We start from the raw sequence: 22,007 nt of genomic DNA, 5'->3' as shown, positions 1-22,007 counted from the left end.
CCAGGCACCAGTGTCAGCTGGCTTCTGGTTGGGTGTGACCATGAGAAGGTGGAAGGGGATGGGAACAAGGGTATTCTTAGTCCTTCTTTCATCTGCTTTTTTCACCTTTTCCTGAGCAACTCTGTGCTTTGGCTTCTACAGCAGTATCTTCTTGCTTTGGCTCTTCAACCAACAACTTCCTTTTTGTTACCAGTGTCTCAATTTCCTCATTGTCCCCAGCGTGGTTTTTCAGGTTATTTGTCATCCATGCAACTAGTTCCCTGTATTAAAATCACTTTTTAGGAGTTTCTTCCTGGTTAGAACTTCATTGATCTGACTTATTTTTATAAATTATTGTTGAACCAGTTTTCTCAGGGTTATATACTTCAGGAAGGAAAAAAAGCTAGGTTATACCAACAATATTGGCTGAATATTGCAAAAGTTTAAAAACAAATCAATAGGTGCACTAGAATTAAATTAAACTAAATCGGTGCATTAGAATTATACGTAATAGTGGGATTCATCATGCCATGTTCATACATACAAACAATATAATTTAATTGCTTTTATCCTCTGTGATATTATAGGAGTTAATATATTCAATTTTCTTTCTTAATTAATTTTTTGGATTTGTGGTGTTGTGATTATGCCCTATAGTTGCTGTTTATCCTGGAGTTACTAGGAGAAAATCTACTCAAAGCATAGAATTTGGATGCTCACTTGATTGTCTACAAGTATCGAGGGGACATTTTGACCTCAATCATACCACTGGGAATATTGCATATAAAAATGGATAGGGTTGGTTGTGTCAAAGGTTTGAAATGGTGATATTTATTGTGAATTTAGTTTAAAAAGAGAGAGAAAGAAGAAGAAAGAAGAGGGAAAAGTAAGAGGAAAAAAGTCCCCCTTTGAAACATGGGTATTGTGAAGCCCGGCTCTGTCATGAGTGGCTACTGTGAACAAGTCATTCAAGTTCTCTGAGCCTCAATTGAACATAATTGGAATTTGCATTAGTTCAGAGTTAACCTTGTAAATATCAGAACTCATTTATTTTAAACATTAAGGACTATTTCTTATGTTGAACGATAAAAGCATTGCTCCAAGTTGTCCAGGTTTGGTAAGGCAGGCGCTCAGGACATCACTAAAATCCAGGTTCTTTCCATTTTCCTTTCAGTCATTCTAAATGCCAATGCAGCCACAGAGTTGAATGCAGCACATGAAATGAGACAAAATTCGGGGGAAGTGATGACCTTGTCTTCTTTGGGTCTCTTTTGCATGCAAAATCCTTCCCCAGAAGTACCCCAGTGATCTGGGAAATTGGAATGCATCACTTTGAAATTTAGACATATTTTAGAATTAATTTTAATTACTATATTTGCTTCTAAATCTTCAGAGAATCAGAAAAGTATATAAACACTTCTGATCAACATTGGAATTCTTAGAAGTTAAACCAAGAAAAACATATTTTTCTAATTTTTAAATGCATTTTAGAATTGACATATAAAGAATAATTTGCCATCCCTCCCCCAACACACATTTTAGCTATGTGCCAGTCATTGAGATAATCATTTAAATCTCACTGCTTCTTACAACCACTCAGTTGAGTGTACTGTTAATGCCACTCCATTGTTCAGATGAGAAATCTGAGGAACAGAGAGGTTAAATAATTTCCTGCTGTCCCTCTGCTGATAAATTTGGAGAGCAAGGATTTAAATTCAAAAGTTTAATAGCAGAATCCCTGCCTCCCAAGCCAGGGGGATGCCTAACAAAAGTCTCAGGGCATTTTTGGATTTTATGGCAATTCTTTGCAGCTGTTTTGAAACATCCTGACTCTTGGAGGATTTTTTAAAAACTCCATTCTATTCTAGCATTTTAAAAAGTGAGTGTAAATATTTTTCAAATTCCCTAACAGCATCCACTGAAGTTGCTCATGTATTCAGAGTTTCTCAAACTTTAATGTTCCTAAAAATACTTGGGGATCCTGCTAAATGTGAATTCTGATTCAGGAGGGTGGTATGGGGACTCACAAGCTCCCAGGTAATGCCAGTGCTTCTGGTTAGAGGATAAAGAATAGCATCAAATGACTGTTCAAGGGTGATTGTGCATGGGTTGTGTGCAGGGTCAGCCTCTGTATAAGTCAATTATTAAATTTTCAGTAATCTCAACCACTAGTGGTTAAGCACAGTCATTATTAAACATTAAATTATATCAACTTATAATGAAATTAATTGTATTTAAGAAGGCAACCAACACTTAAAATTCATCATTTACTATTTATTTGACTATGTATCTCCACATTGGAGTTCTTGACGATTTTTACATCTGTGGTGGAATCCTATGTGATAGCATGCTGCTGCGTAGGTCTTCCCAACTCTGCATCCAGTGATGTCATCTTGAAGTTTGAAATTGATCATGGTGCAAATATTTGCCCCATGAAAGTTGGGAAAGACTACAAATCACGACTTCCCCCACCCCACGCCGTGAATGCCTGATATTAAAACATTTGCTAACATATCATCCTGGTGAATTTGTGTTGCATTTATACTTGGTTCTTACTAATTTAAGAAAAAAAAATCTCCCAAACACAGAACTACTTTACATGGCATTATCTTTGTCTAATTTTGCAGACTGGATGAGCGTGTGAGGTAGTCTTTGAGGTTTGATTTGGGAGTTAGCTGTGCTACAGTTCCTGAGTGCACATTTTCTATCAGTGTTCTTGTTTTGGGAAGGGATAGCTTGGGGCTCTATGCTGTTCATAGTCTTCCTGCTAATTACTCAGAGAGAAAGGAGAGTGTTGAAGAGTGAACGAATACACGAAGTCTATGCTCACACATAAGTGGCTATATTTATGAAATGTCAGCTTCATTGTTTGGACTTGATCATCTCCTCATTACAGTCATTTGTTCTGTGTGGTCTGTGCGCAGTTCCATATTTTGCCTTGGCAGCTGAGTGCTATTATTGGGCCCCACAACATCTGTTTCAACAACAGTGGGTCCCTGGTCAGAAAATCTAATTAAAAAAGAAGTTCAAAACAAAAGGCCATAACTTATGATTATATATATATAATAAATATGGTTACTAGTGAAAGAAAGAAAACTCTTCTATATAGTTAGAGTTGGGAATTTTTTACAAAATGATGACTAGTGATGAAAGACTTGAGCCATATTTTGAGCTAAAGGCTGTAGGAGAGGATGCTATCTAGCCAGCTTCCCTGATGTGGGATATTTTGCAAGGGCTGTGCTAATTGGCAAGACCCTTCTCTGGTATGATCAACTGCAGGAATAACAAAAATATAATGGCTCCTAAAACATTTGCCCAATCCTTCTGGTTCATTCTTCCATCGAATTTTCACTCATCAAGATAAAGGTTCAAAGGGATCGTGATTTCCTAGAAGGCTAAATGGTTTTTCCTAACCTGGCAGCAGCAGGAGGAATGATGTTTACATTAAGCTGATGAAATGCAAGTAATAGACATAACATAGAGCAATGGGGGAACAGGAACCTGTTAAATTTCCATTATTTTTTCTTGCCACTTGCTTTCCAGGTAAGAGATAATGGGAAAGATACTCAAAATATCTTTTTATTTTCTTTCATGTTTCTATAGGACCGTGCTTCCTGCTCTTTGGTTATGAATAGAGCCTCAATAATAATTGAAAACTGTGTGTGTGTGTCTGTGTGTATGTGTGTGTGCATGCGTGTGCACGCACGCTCACTCCTGCTGCTGAGAAAAACAGCTTTATTCCCCTTAAAACTCTGAATATGTAGAAACAAACCAGTTAGTAATACCAAGTTTAGCATTAAAAAATAATCAATAAATGTTCCTTCTCGAAACATTTTCTTTCCCGTAGGAGCTGAAGCTGGGTTGGGTCATGGTGGCAATTGTGCTTTTTTATTTTAAGCCTTTTAACTCTGTGTAACAGCTGCACAAGTGTTGGGATCCCTGGGGAATACAACCCACCTGGTTCTTTACTTTTCCTCCCACGCAGATGAAACTTTTAGTATCTTAACTTGCTAACAAGACAACTACCTATTTCCACAGTAGACCGATGCTAAACCAGATCTTTTTGAAGCTGGTTGTGTTAGTAAGTTAACTTTGCTCCTATTTATTTTGTGTGTCACGATGTGAATCAGCATGACTTCACAGCAGATGCATGCACGCTGAGGGTATAGGCACAAGCTTACTGGCATGGGTTTGGGTTCCAGTGAGGACACTTGCTGGCTGTGTGACTGAATAAAGTGCTAATTTGTTTGTTGATTTTATGTTGCCATTTCTATTGAACGTGTATCTCTCATGCCTCAGCCTCTAGAACTGCAGGGATTACAGGTATGCGCCACCACGTCTGGATACATAGTCTTAGTTGGGGGAATAGAAGTATGTATTACACAACTTCCATAATATATATGGAAAATTCCAAAAGTGATCATTCCAGAAAGCATGACTTCATACCATGAACTATATCTAACTTAACTTCTGGACACCACAGAGCATGTTTTTGTGCAAACAGTGTATCTGAGATTGTGGTACTTCTGCTCTGGAAGTATTTGCCAGTCTGTAATGATCCATGGCTGCATATACTGCTCTGTCATCACCACCCAGGAAGCCCCAGAGACTTCTCTGGCCATCTAAAAAAGCTGCCTTTAGGCAGGCACGGGCTGGCCATTTCCATCTCTTCCCAGGAAACACATCCAACTTATTGCTGTCCTATGTTGAGGCAGCAGAGATGTGGCAATCTGTTCTTTTTCTAATGGATCTTCCATAAGGTTTTCCACAAAGACTCCTGACCTTCCTCAAATAGTGGTAATGCTGCCCTCTTTCCCTCAGCCATTTTTTTACCATCTAAAAACCTGTCAGAATAGGATGAGATTGTCAAGTTTTTGTTTTCTTTTAGAGGGTCCCTACCATGAGGGAACCATGTCTTTGGCAAATATTCGTAGCTTTGGAACAGATTTAATAGAAGCTGCATGTTAAATAAGTGGCCTTTTATGTTCCATCTCATTTAAAAATTGTGAAAAACAGCAGATTATTTGTTATTTTTTATTCCTGTATGTTTTAATTTTAGTTGTGTTGGATTCACCGCCTGAATTTCTTGCATTATGCATTTACTCATGAAACCCTTTTTTACATATACATTAAAAGGAAGTGCATAGGTTGCTCTTAAGTTCCCACTGTGAACATTCGACTGACATTTTAAAAAAATTCCATTCATGCTTTGAAATTAATGGGAAAATCAGTGCTTTTTAAAAATGATTTTATGTCCAAGATGTTTGCCTGCCAAGATCTGAATATAATTTAGTGTAGGTAACTCCAAGTTCTGTGTAGGGGGGTGGTTTGGATGAATGCTTTATCAGACTCATATTCTTGTAAATCTAAAGCCTTTGGTTTTGCTTGTTGAGGAAATGGGTTGGCCAACAACAGGCTCAGAATCATTCTGTTCTTCGCTGGGGGAGTCATACAAGCCACGGTTCTTATTTTCAGTTTCTGCCTTGAAGGTAGATAATTGAGAGCCTAAAAATGCTCACACTCTGCTTTTAGACCTATTTTTTTATATAGTCAACTTTTTTTCCAGTAATGATTCTGCTTCATTTCTTTATGAAATATTATAATGGAATAAAAAGAGGCAAAATCTTTTCTTCCATCATCCTTGTGTTTTTTATAAGTTTTATTAAGATATAATTCTCTATCATCTCTTTAAACTCTTTGGAAGCATGCCTCATTCCCAGTTTGAGACTCCTTTTTCATTCAGCAAATGACCTGCTCAGCTTCCAACTCTGGGACGGAAGCAGGCGATTTGGCTCCGTTCCTTGGAAAACTTGCTTATATTGAACCCAAATCTGTCTTCTGGAGGTTTTGAGTTTTGGCCCTCATGGAGAAGTCTAATCCCTTTCTCAAGGGACAAACCCTTACCTAAAGGCAGTGATCACATCCTACTGAAATCCATGGTTGTGGTTAAAATTTTCCAATTATTGAACATTTCTCTAGTAAAGATAATGCTGATTGCTGCCTGTTTCTAATCACTGTCCTGCGAATACAATCTCTCCTACGTGTGGTTCACGAAGGATCACAACACCCAGGAATACCTGGGCAAAGTAGAGAAATGGAGAAATAAATCTCTCTCATTTGAGGCCTCTGTGCTCTGTGAATGGGGCATACATTCCTTTGGGGAGTGGTGAAGTTGCCAACCACTCAAGCCAGATAAGCCACTAAAGAGTTTGATGCATTTTTTGTTTGCTTTTCTTTTTTTTCCCCTGAAATACAAATTTCTCCTTTGCTAAGAATGTTTTATTCTGTATCACTTGCTTTGCAGAAAATGAAAATTTGCTATTATCATCCCTTCAGCCCACAGTGAAAAATGATGAACCTAAGAACAGAATCTTGTGAGATACGCCTGTTGGGAAGCACTGATTTCTCACATGATTAATACTCCACTTAATTATAAAACACACAAAATAATTTTACCATCTTATTCATAAATAGCTTCCTTTGGCTATGAGTTTTCTCCCCAGTAAAAACGAAACCTTGCAAGTATAGTTCATTCCCAGTAAACACGTTCTGTTTTCTTTTTGATTTTGGTACTGGGGATTGAACCCAGAGGTGCATTACCACTGAGCTACATCCCCAGCCCTTTTTCATTTTTCAGTTTTGAGATGGGGTCTTGTTAAGATGCTGAGGCTAGCCTCAAACTTGCGATCATCCTGCCCCAGCCTCCTGAGTTGCTGGGATTTATAGGCATGCACCATTGCACCTGGCCCCACATTCTGTTTTCTAATCATTGCTCTTGCATCGTACCCAAATGCTAACCACTTTCCATTGACTGGCAGCAAAGTCTTCCTCTTGTTTTCAGTTTTAGTCAGTTTTTTTTTTTTTTGCAGCTGTGACCAAAAAGACCTGGCAAGAATAATTAGAGGTGAAAAGTTTATTTGGGGGCTTAGGGTTTTAGAGGTCTCAGTTCATAGATAGCATTTCTATTCCTTAGGGCCCCGAGATAAGGTAGAACATCTTGGTGGCAGAGTGTAGTAGATGAAAGCAGCTTAGGACATTACCAGGAAAGAGGGACAGGATGAGAAAGGAGAAAGAGAGAGAGAGAGAGAGAGAGAGAGAGAGAGAGAGAGAGAGAGAGAGACTTCAGTAACTGCTTAGTCCCTATCAGGTGATTAGTTTCATTCATTGGGTTGAGGCTCTCATAACCCACTAATTTCACCTCTGAGTCTGCTTGCATTGTCTCACATGGGAGCTGTTGGTGTACACCTCACATCCAGACCATAACATCTTCTTATTCTGTAATAATTTCAAACATGGTCTGAGTATATTAAATGGAGTTCATTTAATTGAGCTCATTCAGAGATAGTGTCCTTGTCATTTAAATTTCAATTCTCTTTTGGCTTTTTCCATTATTATCCTTTTAGCTCCAAGGTAATTCTTGTTTCCAGAAAATTAGAAGAGTTTTCACCTTTTAGTCCTTTATTAACAAATAAACAGATTTCTTTTATTATATATTTTTTTTCTCCAGACAATAACTAAAATTCCCCTTTAAACGTAGAGATTTTTAATACTATTCTTTGCAAATTTTCAAACCCAGGCTTTTTTTTTTTTTTTTTTTTTTTTTGGTTATCCACTCAATCTCTCTCTTGTATCTTTTGTGTCCCGTGTAAACTGGAATTTATTGGAATGCTCCCTGGCCTGGATCCATCTTAGGTACATTTTCTTTTTTGTCTTCATTTTGGCTTCTAGAGGATCATGCTGGGATAAAGTCTCTTTCTAGACTTTCTCTAGACTTAGGCTTTCCAGGTTCTCACAGGGTCTAGGATGCAATATGTGACGCTTTTCTCTCAGGTTCCTGACACTGCCAGTTCACCCATCAATCCCTCCTGGTTTGCCCACATGGGTGGCTTCTGGTTTCCTGTCATCTGAAGCCTGAAGATCAGACTCATCCTGCAGAAGCATGCCCTGTAAACATAATTGGTGAATCTCTCTTAACATTTCTTTTGCTTTTTGGTCATTTAAACTCCACTTTTATATTTCTGCTTTGTTTGTTGAATGGTAAAATTGAGAGAAAAACCCCAGACACTAAATAAGCAGCCAGTCAACCATGTTTTAGGTGTAGTTCAGCAGGATGAATATTTGGCCTCCCTAAGCCTCATTTTTTTTCTCCCATAGAATGAGGCAGTTGGTCAAGATCCTTCTACCCTCACTCATCTGAAAAACTTTAAAAATGAAGCCTGAAGAGGACCTCTTGTTTCCAGGCCTTCATTCAGGGTCCTGGGTCAGTTCCAGTAACAGATCATGTTGTTCTGCCAGTTACTGCAGCTTTAGGCTTCTGCATTTCTGTAAGACCCACCTCTATTATGCTAGGGAATAACAGCAATCAAGGAGAAATTTAGAAAAAGAGATAACATGAATGATGAACTAAATTTATGCTAGACAAGATGGTAAATTAATATACATCCACATTCCCTTCTCAAAAGCTTTCGGGGCCAGATGTGTTTCAGATTTAGAATAATAGAGCATCTCAGGGGAGCTTCAAAATCAAACATTTCTTCAGCAGAACAACATTCATACAAAGTGGGATAAATAAAGACTGATAGCACTGATTAATATTCCTTCAGTGAAACATGAATGTAGGATTATCTTTACTACCATACATATGACACATTTTTCTCTTTTCAGATTTTCTTTTGGATCTTAGAATTGTACTTAAAGGATTATGAGCCTATATTAGTAAAATACAATAGTCTTCCATTATCTATAGTTTTGCTTTCTATAGTTTCTGTTAACCAATATCAAACATGGTCTGAATATATTGAATGGAAAATTCCAGAAATGAACAATTCAGAAATTCTAAATCATGTATTGTAGGGAATAGTGTGACTAAAACTTGTGCTACCCACTGTATTCCACCTGGGTTATGAATAATTCTTCTGTGCAATGTATCTACTACCTGCCCATTCGTCACTTAGTAGCCATCTCAGTTATCAGACCAACCATTGGGTGGTACGAACCTGCTTATTTGTAGGGTCTGGTATTGTGTGTGCTTTCTGTCACACTGGGATCTTGGAATGTACACCCCATGGATAAAGTGGGTGAGAGGACTAGTGTGATTGGGAAATAGATAATGGAGATCCAAACTTATTTATTGGTTTTTATTTTTGTCAGAGTAGAAAGATGGAAATTGACCATGATCTGTCTCTACTTTATTTTATGAAATTCATCCTAAGCCTTCAAAGGAATTAAACACAGAAGACATCCACTGACTGCCATCCCAAGTAGAATTCATTACTCTCTTTTGTGCTCCTATTGTATACTAAACAGATACTTTCAGCAGGCATTTTTTGAATTCTTACTACGGGTTAATCCCCAAACTAAGTTATTGAGGTTGTAAGACCTACCAAGTGGGCTGTTAGCATTCTTACTGAAATCAGCAGTGAGGAGGCTGGGGTTGTGGTGCAGTGGTGGAACGTTTGTCTGAGCATGTTCGAGGCCCTGGGTTCAATCTTCAGCACTACATATAAATAAATAAAATAAAGGTATTTTGTCCAACTACAGGTAAAAAAATATGAAAAATAAAAGAAATCAGCAGTGAAGAGAGAAAAAGAGGCATTATGGTGATGAATATTTAAGAAAAGAAAAATGGAAGGGAGGAAAGGAGAAAATTGAGGAAGGGGAATTAATTTAAGAATGAACAACTAAATATTAAATAAAACTTAGGCACCAGAGATGCATGGTGCTAACCACTTTTTAAAGGACAGTGAGTTGGTTTCTCAGCTCAGGGTTCAAAAACTGGGTCTTTAAATAAAGCCTTAACATATTCTATAGCCTCAGGCAAGTAGCTTTGCTCTCTGGACCTCAGTTTCCTCTTCTTCAAAATGAGGTGGTTGAACTATTATCACTAGCCCCGAAATTCAGTAATTCTGTAAAAAAGAGCTTTCAAGTGTGTGTGGAGCTGGATTCCTATTGATCCAGAGCACAACTGGTTGCAAATGGCAGTGTGATTCTTGGGGATGAGACATGAGGAAGAAAATACCATGGGAAGAGTCTGTGTGCAGGGAGGTACATGCCCACATACAGAATCTAAACTTTTCCATTCATCTTTGGTTGAATATTCATCCCCCTTTCAACAATATATTTTGAAGTCTATTTTTCTTCGAATTTATATTCAGGAACGCCCTCTGCATTTCTCAAATTACTAGTGTCAGTTAAGACATGAACAAAACAAGAACGTTAAAAATACATCGTGTCTCCATGCCATGGCCACAAGAACTGCAAAGCCAGCTTGCCAGAGAGTGCTTTCTTTTCAGGGAAGATAATTTGCATGTGGGGCTTCATTCAAGTACTTTGAAAATGGGTCCAAGGAAACATAGCAATTGGAATGATTATCAGAAACTGATCATGTTTCATTCCGAATCCCATTTATTTCCAAGACACTTTTGGTCAGCTAGAGAGGGATGAAGGAAGGGCCTCCAGACCTACTCTCAGTCCTCAAACATATGGGAAATTGTTTTATTTTCTAATAACTGGATCTATTTTTCTGTTAGGTTCCATCAGTGTTTGTACGTAAAATGGACATTACAAGACTTAGAACTTTGAAGAACTTCTGTGGTTGTCTATAAGACAATTTAAATACTTAGTAGATATTAATTGCAGCAGTTTGGGAAAAAATCTTGAGAGTCTGTGGAATCAGGGGCTTGATCATGGTTTTCTTTGAATTGTGTTTTATACAAGGGAGAGGCAAGAGATGAGGCCAAACAGATGTCATATAGGGACAGACAAATATCAATATTTTAGTATTTGTGATGTAGTTGACACAGTGAACTATAGACACACGAGTGGAGAACTTGTGGTCTCTGTCATCTGCAATGTCTTGACTTAAGCTGATGACCTGAGGGAGTTATCTTGACCTCTCTGGGCCTCACTGTCATTTTCTATAAGATGAATGAATCATACTACATGAAGCCCAGGGCCCCTATGTTCTATTATTCTACAAACTCAGGAAGACAGTTTGCTTAACAAACAAAAAATGTACAATTGCATATTTGCTTCTGAGCTTAAAATATCATAAAGTTTCAAACTTATTCTAATAAAAAGTTCATGCATTTTATTTCAGGAAAGATTGTCAATTAAAGTCAAAAGAAATATGGTAGTCTCTAAAGCATTAATAGTGTACTTCTTTTGGGGGGAAGCTTATTTTATTTAGTTTACTTTTCCCATTGAAGATGTTTCTACCTCAGAGTCAAATGTGGATCATTCTAACTGCAAACATATCTGTTCTCCACCATAACACACACAGGAAGGTGTGTGTGTGTGTGTGTGTGTGTGTGTGTGTGTATCATCAGCTTTTCATATGCCTGGGTTTTATATCCATAGACTTTACCAACCATAGATTTAAAATATTTAGAAAAAAAATTGCGTCTGTATTGAACATGTACAGACTTTTTCCTTGTTCCCCCTAAATACGGAACAATAACTGTTTTTATAGCATTTACATTGTATTATGTATTATAAATGATATCGAGGTGATTTAAAGTGCATACAAGGATGGGCGTAGGTTATATGTAAACACTACACCATTTTATAGAGGGGAATCAAACATCTGTGGATTTCTGTATGTGAGGTGGGTCCTGGAATCAATTCCCTGTAGATACGAAGAAATGACCATATATATTTTACTACTTTCCTACACACAGAGACAAACAGACACACAGACACACACACACGCACACATTTTGGTTCATTATTTGAAACATATTTGTTACTATCAGCCTAAGCTACTTTGCGGTGTGTGGAATCCTGTTTCTAAGGGACTAGCATGCATGACAGTGCCATTCACTTATGGGAAATGAAAAGACGTTGGTGCAGTTGGGGAGTTTCTAGGAAATTCACTCCAGAAAGTCAGCATTGCCCAGAATAAACTTCTGTCTATGTTAACACTTAACCTAAAACACATTGTCCAAGTCGGCTAGTCTCCGCTCAGGATCAGAGGCCTCAACATGCCATCAAGCGATGAGTAGCTGGGAATTCTCTTTCTGGTTTCACTTGTTGATTTGTTTCTTTCCAGCCTTTACTACTAGTCCAAGCTGTGATAAGTGTTCTGGATTCCTCTTCCATGAAATGAGGGGAAAATGGGACTCTGTCTGCATAAGAAAGAGACTCTAGGAAAAATATCTAAAAAGTACTCAGCTCCCAGAGAAAGGCCATACATGGAATAGAATCCAAAATTTAAAAAAATTTTAGTCCCCATCGATGACCAAAGATACTTTATGTAACTTATAGAAAAATATGGAAGTGTAATAAGACAGAAAATCATTAATAAAAGAGTAAGAAGAAAAGAACCAAGCTATAGGGGACAAAAATGCAGAATTTCTTTTTGTTGTCTGTCTGTGTGTGTGTGTGTGTGTGTGTGTGTGTGTGTTTGATTTTTCCAAAGATTTGAAGATCAAACAGTGAGTTTTCACCCCACAGAATTTCTCTGTACTGACAACATTTGCCTCCTTGTGGGATGGATGTGATATGTGAAAGTCTTTCACTTGGAGGCTGCTGAGCCTGGCGAGTAGTGACTATGAGCAGTTACCATCTGACAGTTATTCTGTGGCTTAAGGAAAATGGCTTGTGGTCACAGTCCAATTCCTCCTGGACAGGTATCCACATCATAAGAAACCACCACTAAATTTGGCACCTAGATGAGCTATTATTGGCAGCCAAGAGTGAAGGCCTGAATCAGCATTAGGATTTGAGAGCCCTGACCATCTAACCTGGTCACTCCAGGTCAGGGCTCAGAAAGGCATGTTTGTAGGGCTTGGAATGGAGAACGTTTTAGAGATCATGCCATGCCAGTCTATGAATAAAATGATTATTCAGATATCTATGGTTTCCCACCTGGCACATCTTTGTGTACTTAATTTTATCAAGAAAATTCTTTCTTTACATTGACTACAATCTTTTATCAGCCTATTAACAACAACAACAAAAAAGCAGATATTACAGGCAGTGTTACTAAAGAACAGTGTATTCAAGCACTCAAGTTTGTTTTCAACAGTCACTGTGCTGAGAGAGCTCACATTTTTATAGAATGACGACGTGATGATGAGGAAAACCAAAGAACTCCATGCCCAGAGGTCATCCTGCAGCACAGCGTGGCTTTTAGTGAGCTGGCAGGTTCATGGGCAGTTTCCTGCTGACCACCTCAAGGGCAGCAGAGGCACCACGGAGGTTCTACCCAGACAGCACAATTCTCAAGTCTTTCCTTAAGGTTGAGGGACTAATAGGGCTGGTGGCTACTGCTGAGCAGTATAAATGGCTTATTCTTCCAGTAGGAGCTCACTGCCTTTCCTTCACTTCTCCATACCTGGTTCCTTTTATTCAACACACAGTAAAATACATCCCTGAATGGAGAGAACATACTAATGGATCAAAGGTGTTCCAAAGGCATTGGCACCAATATGTCAACAGTAGGATTTACCCGGCCCGAGGGGCCCACCAGTCATTAAACAGGGTAGCGGTCTGGGGTGCAGGGAGCTCCACAGCATTGTAGTTAGGCCTGACCTTGGGAGGGTGGGTGCACCTCCTGCTGGTCAATAAATGAGTAAAATTTAATGGCAGACTTTGAGGGGAACCAATGTTTTATTCTTTGGCCAAGGCTGAAATGTGGCTGGGCATAAGGAGCAGAGGGTGATATTTAGGAGTGTTGAAAGGCAGGCAGAAGGCTCGTAAAGAGCTTGGAAAACGCTTATAAACGTGGTTGAAAAGAGACAAGGCACTGGGAACAAAAGCAGATTTTCCAAACCAAATCTCTGAGATGCAAATATATATATATATATATATATATATATATATTTTTTTTTTTTTTTTTTGAGGCAAGCTCTGGTGGTTGAACCATGTGGTACAACTGCTAACAGCCTTTTGCCAGAGTCAAGAACATACAGTGAAGAAATATTGGTCTCCTTAAGGGAATATTGACTTTTCTCTTTCCTGAGACTATTTTTTTAAAAAACCCTACCTGGAAATGGCAATAGCTGTTATTTTATAAAGCTAAATGAATGAAAATGAATTAGTCTTGAAAGTACTCAGCATTAGCACCAAGTATTAGTCTATGTAGCCAATTTAATTTAGAATAAAGTTTTGTGATTATTTTTTACCCTTTTACTTTATACATAGTTTTGCTTAGCTTTCTGATTATTTAATTTCATTTTATTTGTTGGCATGATCATGACTTTTGGCGTTTGAAATCATTTGGATTAAAAAAACATCTTGTGTCTGCTTTTATATTAAATCAGACTTTTTTTTTCTTTTTCCAAGTTTCAGTACATTGTCAAAGTTAAAGAAACAATGTAATTGTAAATAAAAGGAGGAGGAATGGTGTGATTAGGACAAATATAATCTAACTGATAACTTAAATGACCATTACTGAAGTAAAATTTGATTAATAAAGGCAAAGGAAAAATCTTTGTGAACTTCTAATACTTTTTGTTACCTCAACCTGTTCTTAGGAAATGTCAGGGTACACATTGTTCAGTATTTCTCGAAATTTTAAATTGGTCATATGCAAACTAAGCATTTAACTTGTACTAAATATCTGAATACATCATGTTTTTTTCACAACAAAAAATACAAGCCCTAGCCATTTGATAAATCTGTCATCCTGGAGGAGTCTAGAACTTCATAATGTTGATGCTCGTAAAGTGTTGATGGATGCAGCTTCTTTTAAAATCAGCATGTCTACTTAAGTTTCTAAGAAGCAATGAGTTAAAAGCCATAATGCAGTAACAATGAGATTTTGGATCATTTCCCCCCAGTGTTAAACAGCACTCTGAACCCTATTAATATTCCCAGTAGTGAGCCTCAAGGGCCCCAAGGTAAAGGCAGGTGTAACAGCTGTAGACACCACCAGGGGGTGCCAAAGGACAGCACCAGTTTGCATTTTAGGCTAAAGGGCACTATCAAAGAGCACAAGAGAATTACCACAAATCTAGAAAATTAGTACATAGATTCACCTTGGGCTGTGGTGGAATAACTTTTTGTGATATGGGATGGTGCAAAGAATGTTTGATCAGCATAGATAGATAGAACCATTGCAATTGTCTAGCTCATCTCCTCATTTTACAAATGAGTCTACTGAGGTGCAGACAGATTGAGGACTTGTCCAAGGCCTCCCAGGTGATGAGCTATGGCAGACCTGGGGCCACAACCAAGGTCTCCAGAGCTTTTTCTGCTCCACCATCCTATGCCCTTGTAGTAGAAGTGAAGTTCAAAAACTGCATGTGCCTCACCCCATTGTCCTTTTCAACACTTCAGTCGATGAAAAAGTCTTGTTTTCCAACTTCCAGTTTCTAATTAATCGATATTGAGAATGTTGCCTCCCCCTTTCTTCTTACAGATTCTTATAGAAATGAACAGGTTTCACTCCAAGGACTTTGTGTTCTGTTTAGGGAAAGCACATTCCTGTTGGAACATTTTTTAAGTCTTTCCTCACTTTTTATCTCTACTTTTCCTGTGAGCACCAGCTGCAGGGGCTTTCTTATTTCCATACACAGGACACTGTTGGCCCCCTGTCAAAACTAACAAAATCTCTCATGCCAAAAAATACATTAGGAACTAATATTTTAAAATATATTAAAATGTCTGTGTTATAGTGCATGCTAAAGCTCCATTTCCAACTGATGCAGATCCAATATCTTCAGGTAAAACCTATGTTCCCACTTTGTGATAGAGCCCCTGCTTTCTTTATAAACTACTGACTTCAGGCTCATATTATAGATGGAGGTGAAAAGCCCACAGCACAACATAAATTAGAATTAAAACCATAACTGAAACCTTTTAGAGCGTCTATTGATTTTAACGTGCCTGGTCCACAGAGGCAACTTCAGTGAGACTACTTCCTCCTAATTTGACAGCTGCTCTGCTATGGCCAGAGCTTGGACTAATGAGGTTACAGCTGTCAGGGCTAATCAACAGATCCAAATATGAACAAGGAATTGGGTAGCTGGTTTCAGTTAATTTGTGCAAATGTACAGATTGGGTGGGCAATATTTACACTGGTGACTCAAAACAAACTTTCAGGAACTGAGCCAAGTATGATCTCACCAGTTCTCAGTTCTACTCCGGGGAGATAAGACACAAATTAAAGAAACAGGAGATGGAGCACAAAAGAGTTCATAGCTTTGAGCTACCCATGAAAAGCCCAATTATGTCCAGCATATTTTCCTCTTCATCGAGTATCTAATTGGATTGCCAATACTTGAGACTGCTCATTCCAGAAAAAAAAGTTCTCAGACTGTTCTGGGTGGTATAGCTTGGGTTTCATGGGTCTTTCAGCCTTGCCATGGGACTTTATGTAAGAGCCACCCCTCCCCCTGATCTGCGCACTTATGACAGCATCCAAAGAGTGAGTGTCACCATTGCTGCACATCCATTCTGTTATGAAAACATCATTCTATTAATATAAATACAGGCTGCATTTGCCAGGGCTAACTAGAACAGGTGCAAAGTCTTTAGATGCTTGCTTGTACTGAGAAATGAAAAGAGTGTACAAACAGTTTTCTCTTGCAGTGGCACACTGCTGGTGTCGATGTAACATTCATCTCTGCCGCATTCCTTGATGTTCATGGACGGTAGCCCAGGAAACTCGATACAACTGGCTTGTAGGGTAGAGAGGGAAGAAGGAGGAAGAGAAAGATAGTGATGACATGGTCTCTAGGATTCTGTTTATGCAAATACTCTCCTCTTGATCTGGGGCTTGCATGGGTTATGTATAGAGTACATTCTGTCAAATCTCCTGCTGTGAGTTGAGGGATGCTGCCAACATAAATATTCTGCCGATTCTGAATTTAGAAAACAGCTTAAGGGCTCCTGATGTTTCTGTTCTTCCTCTATTTTTTTTTAATCTTATCCATGTGACTGCCACTATGTTGCCTGCGGTTTCAAATTCACTTTGTAGTTTTCCAGGCAAGAGAAAGTCATTGCCTGAAAGACACATCTGGGTTCCTGTCTCCATCAGAGTTCTCTCAAGACTTCATTTCATGGAATCAAAGAAATAAACGAATATGCTATTCGGTGGAGTAGTCTTAATAAATAATAAATATTCTATTTGATGGTTTTGGATTGTAGGTGTATGATTCTAAACACTTTGGGAGCCTGTGATCACCATAAGGGTGTTCTCAAAGGGGTGTGTGTGCACTTACAAGTATGTGTGTGTGTATGTATGTGTGTGTGCAGAGACAGTATACAGTGGTACCCCTTTATTTGCAGTTTTAGATTTTGCAGTTTTAGTTACCCATAGTTGACCATGGTCTACAAATGTTAAATGGAAAATTCCAGAAATATTTAGCAAGTTCTAAATAAATTGATTATAGTATATTGTTGTAATTGTTCTACTTTATTATTATTGTTCTTACTCTCTAACTGCCTAATTTATAAGTTAAATTTTATCATAGTTATTTAATTATGGAGGAAAAACCATATAAAAACTATCTGTAGTTTCAGGCATTCACTAGCAGTCTTAGAATGTACCCTTGCAAATAAAGAGGGCCTATTGTGTAATATAAAAGTTTATATATAGTAGTTTAGGATAAAATTATTACCAGTGCCAACATTGGTAGTCTCTCCCTCTCTGGTAGATGGAATTCTAGGATGGCTCTCAGGATTCCTGCCCCCAAAATACACATACATGATATGTTCTACATGCTCTTCTCTTTGAGTCTTTGAGTATGCATAAGACAAGTGAATATGGTGAGAAATTATTCCAAAATTATGTTGCATTTGATGCAGAGATGAGGGAATTACATTAAATATGTAATTAAGGCCCATAACCAGTTGATTTAATAAAAAGGGACATTTTTCTAATTAAGTGAGCACTATAAAAAAAGAACTGGATTGTCCCTGTGGTTCTAGAGATGCTCCTGATGGCTTTCAAGAAGTTAGCTTCTATGTTCCATAGAAGACTAGATGCCAAGCTGCAGGAACTGAGAGAGATCTCCATTTGGCACCCATAAAGAAACCAAGGATCTCAGATATACATATGGTGGCAAGGATCTGAATTCAGTCACAATCTTGTGGCACAGACAAGGATGTGCAGTCTTGATGGGATGGCATCTCTGGCTGAAACCCTGATTTCAGTCTAGCAAGATTTGAGCAGAAATCCCGCTAAGATGTGAGATGACAGTGGGTATTGTTTAAGCTGCTAAGTTTGTGGTAATTTTTTTTTTAGGCAGCAACAGAACTAACACACTCATGCTTAGTATGGATGGTATCGAGGTTTTGAACATCAGTAGGACTGGCACTCTGAAGAAAGGGAAACGTGCCCACATTGTGCATGCCACAAATTACCTGCTACAAGGAACAGCAAATTATAAATGGTGGCGGTGGTTGTTACATTCTTCTTCTTGTCAAACATCTCATTTTCTTCTCTGCCTTAGGGTTAGTAGCTACTCTGTCATTTCTCAAAAAGAAAGAGAAGTTTGCTTGAATTCTGATTTCAGGCTTTAAAACACATCATACATCAAGATGCAGCATGTGTTTGGGGATTAAATAATTATTCATGAAGGTTCCCCACCTTTTGTCTACACTGCTTTCTAAAGAGAAGTCTGGCTTGTCACTAGATGAAACTTTTGGTTTTATAATGAAGAACTAGAAGGAAATGGAAGGGGAGGGATGACAGGAGGCACAAGGGCCAGAGGTGGGGATTTTGCTTCAGGGAATTTCTTGTGGGAGAAGCAGAGCCTTTGCTGAAGAGTCCATATTCCTGGCATAAAAAAATGTTGTCTAGCATATAGTTGCTATTTATCAGTATTTTTCGAAAAAGAAAAAAAATGGAACCAAGACATCTTGTACCTTGGTAAGGCAAAAAAGAACTTTACAGAAGCATTTTCTACAGATCTCCTTTATGGTCTTAAAAAATTGCAATAAATGACTGAGTTATTTTGAAATTACTTTTATTTTCTAAATTCTGTTCTTTGTACTGTGTTCTCTTCTTTGAGGGTATTTTGAAATTATTTTGTGATGCAGTCTGGGCTGTGAGGATGAAAGATTTATAAGCATTAATTTATAAGCATTATTTCTTGAGTACTCATGACATTCCTGGTACTGGGCCCTTAAGGCATGTGAGGAAGCTGATGCAGGAATGGCTATAGAGCCTCTGGTACAGTAGGGAAGCAAAACAGGAAATTGGTCTTCATGTGTTATTAATAATATCAGAAAGAGAGGGGCCAACCCTCACGTGCCCACAAGCTCCAGCAGAGACTCCTGCAGCCCACACCATGGGTAGCATATGGAGAAGGCCTGCACTCCAGGTGTGGCCAACTTGTCCTCCTGAGCAGAAGTGAAACAGAACCAAACAACTTTCTCTTTAGTGCAATGAATCACTGAGATTATTTCTGATTTGTATCTGCAGTGATTTTTCATCAAAGCACCAGGTACAAAGTTTAGGTGGTGATACATGGAAAGGAAAAGTCACCTGGCTTTTTAGAATAACAGCCAACACACTACAGTCTGTGGGTCCAAACCTAGCTGTTCCCCTGTTTTTTGTAAATAAAGTTTTATTAGAACACAGATTTGTTCATTTGAAAATGCAGTGTTTATGACCACTCTCATACTACAATGGCAGAGGTGAGCAGTTGAGGTAGAGACTTTCTGGCCTTGGAAGCCTAAAACATTTACTTACTACCTGCTTCATCATGGAAAAGTCTTATGGCTCACATTTTGGAAAAATTTCCCTATTTTGTTGTTATTAAAGAAATCTATGAAATAAAGGCATTTGCATCAGGAGAGTTTGGAAATTTAGGAAGTTTTAGGAAGATTTAGGGAGGGAAAGCATTTGTGTGTTCAATTTGGAAAATGCTTAGCACTGTAGCAATAATTAACACTTATGGTGCTCTTAGCACCAAGCTAAGTGTTTTATAGATATTATTCAGTCTATCCCCACTCTGTATCAGAGATTCCCTTTCATTACTGAAAAGATAACTCTGACTTAGGACAAGGCACTGGCCCAAGATAACTCCACACTGGATCTGGGATTAAAACTCATGTATTCATATCTGCTTGAACCCAGAGCCTGGAACCTTAATACACACCTCAGCAATGTATCAGGATATATTTCCTACACAAGGCAACCAAAAGAGAAAAAAATGTTTCTATTTGGAGGCCAATTTTATAAATCAAGAATGAAAATATTAGTATAAAATGGTTTCAAATAAAAAGAATGATATGCTTAATGTGCTATACATGACAATATAACAAATTTTCATCATGTTACACCTGAAACTTCTAATTTTTAGCTTTTGTCTTCAAGTAACTAGAGTCCTCCATTGATCCAATAAACATTTGCTGACTATTTACTGTGTGGCAATACATCCAATCTCCATGAAAAATCATTCTTTTCTTCAAATGGAATGGAGTTTACTCACATAAACTTTTCACTCTCAACATGAGGGAAGGCAATACTCGTCAAACTTACATATACCTTAGATAGGAATTTTTAGTTATGAAGGAAGATACATTTCTGAGGCTGGACTTATGATTATGATAGTGAGGTTAGATTTGTATCCAAATCTCCATTCTAACCTGGGGCTGGCAATAATAGGCCTTCAGTGAATGGTATTGTAATTGATTAAGAAAAACAAAATTAAGTGGGACTATTATTACTAAAAATTGGGAAGAAAATATTTGAAGACCATGAAAACTGATGAAAGAGTATCAAGTGAGATTCATTTTATTTTTGTGTTAAAAGATTACAATTGCTCCCTGAAAATACATTTAATAACAGTAGTTTTCAACCAGGGCAGTTTTGTTCCCAGGGGACCATTGAAAATGTGTGCAAAACATGTCCCAAAGAGGAAGGCTACTGGCATATAGTGAGCAAATACCAGAGATGCTGCTAAGCACATATAATTCCTAGGACTGTCTCCCCAGCAAATGTTATTGGTGTGAGTGTTTGGGGTCTCTGGCTTAGAGATTTTGTTAGCCCTTGAGGACAAAAGAAGCACATATTCAGTTTACATAGTCACATATAGCACATCTAATTTGCTCAGGAAATTTACAGAAGAGCTCAGATCTTCATAAATACTACCAACTTATTTGTCTGGAAAGAGTAAATTTTCAGGTATATATTTTTTAATATCCTTGAATTTGTCATTAACCTTTTTCTAGCTTCTGAGAGTTGCTTCAACCAAGTCTACAAACTGAGTGGCTTAAACAATGGAAATATCATTTTCTCAAAATTCTGGAGGCTGGAAGTACAAGATCAAGATGTGTCTGGGTGCTTCCTGAAGCAGAAGAATCTATTTGTGCCTCTCTTCCAGCATCTGGTGGCTTCCTGGCAATCTGATTTTGCTCCTCCTGATATCTGCCTTCATTTTTACATGGTATTCTCCCTGTGTGTGTCTCTGTGTCCAATTTCCCCTTTGTATAACTACATCATGATGGATTAGAGTCCACACTAATGACCTCACTTTAACTTGATTACCTCTGCAAAAACTGTTTCCAAGTAGGGTCACATTCTAAGGTACAGGGGATTAGGACTCTAATATATCTATTGGTAAGATATAATTCACTCTGTATAGCACCCTAGACCAGTAATATTTTGGAAATGATCAGTTCAGTGGTTATGCATTCATTTCCACAATTTGCTGAGAGCGTCCTTTACTTTTGAACACCTAGGAAGGCAAACATTTTTAAAAGAGTCAATGCAAAAAAGAGAGAAAGAGAGAGAGCATTATTATATAAGAGAGATTATTATTATTATTATATAAGCCAGGATTAGAGAGAGAGAGAGAGAGAAAGAGAGAGAGAGAGAGAGAGAGAGAGAGAGAGAGAGAGAGTGTTTAGAATAGAATGCAAGGCCTCATACATGCTGGGCAAGTTTTCTCCCACTGAACTACAGCTCTAGCTCCAAAAGGAAAGATTTAAATGAACTTCCAATGTATGATTAATATGAAAAGCAGTTATTAGCTTTAAAATCATTTATGGAGACTTTCTCCACCACAGACAGAGACTTAAAAATTCCCTGTCAACATTCAGCAAAATATAGGACATTTGCAATAAAGAAG

This window comes from Spermophilus citellus (genome assembly GCF_964194105.1).
Source record: "Spermophilus citellus genome assembly, chromosome: 5".
Classification (NCBI taxonomy): Eukaryota; Metazoa; Chordata; class Mammalia; order Rodentia; family Sciuridae; genus Spermophilus; species Spermophilus citellus.
The sequence above is the reverse complement of the archived record's forward strand: the minus strand, read 5'-3'. Positions refer to the sequence as shown.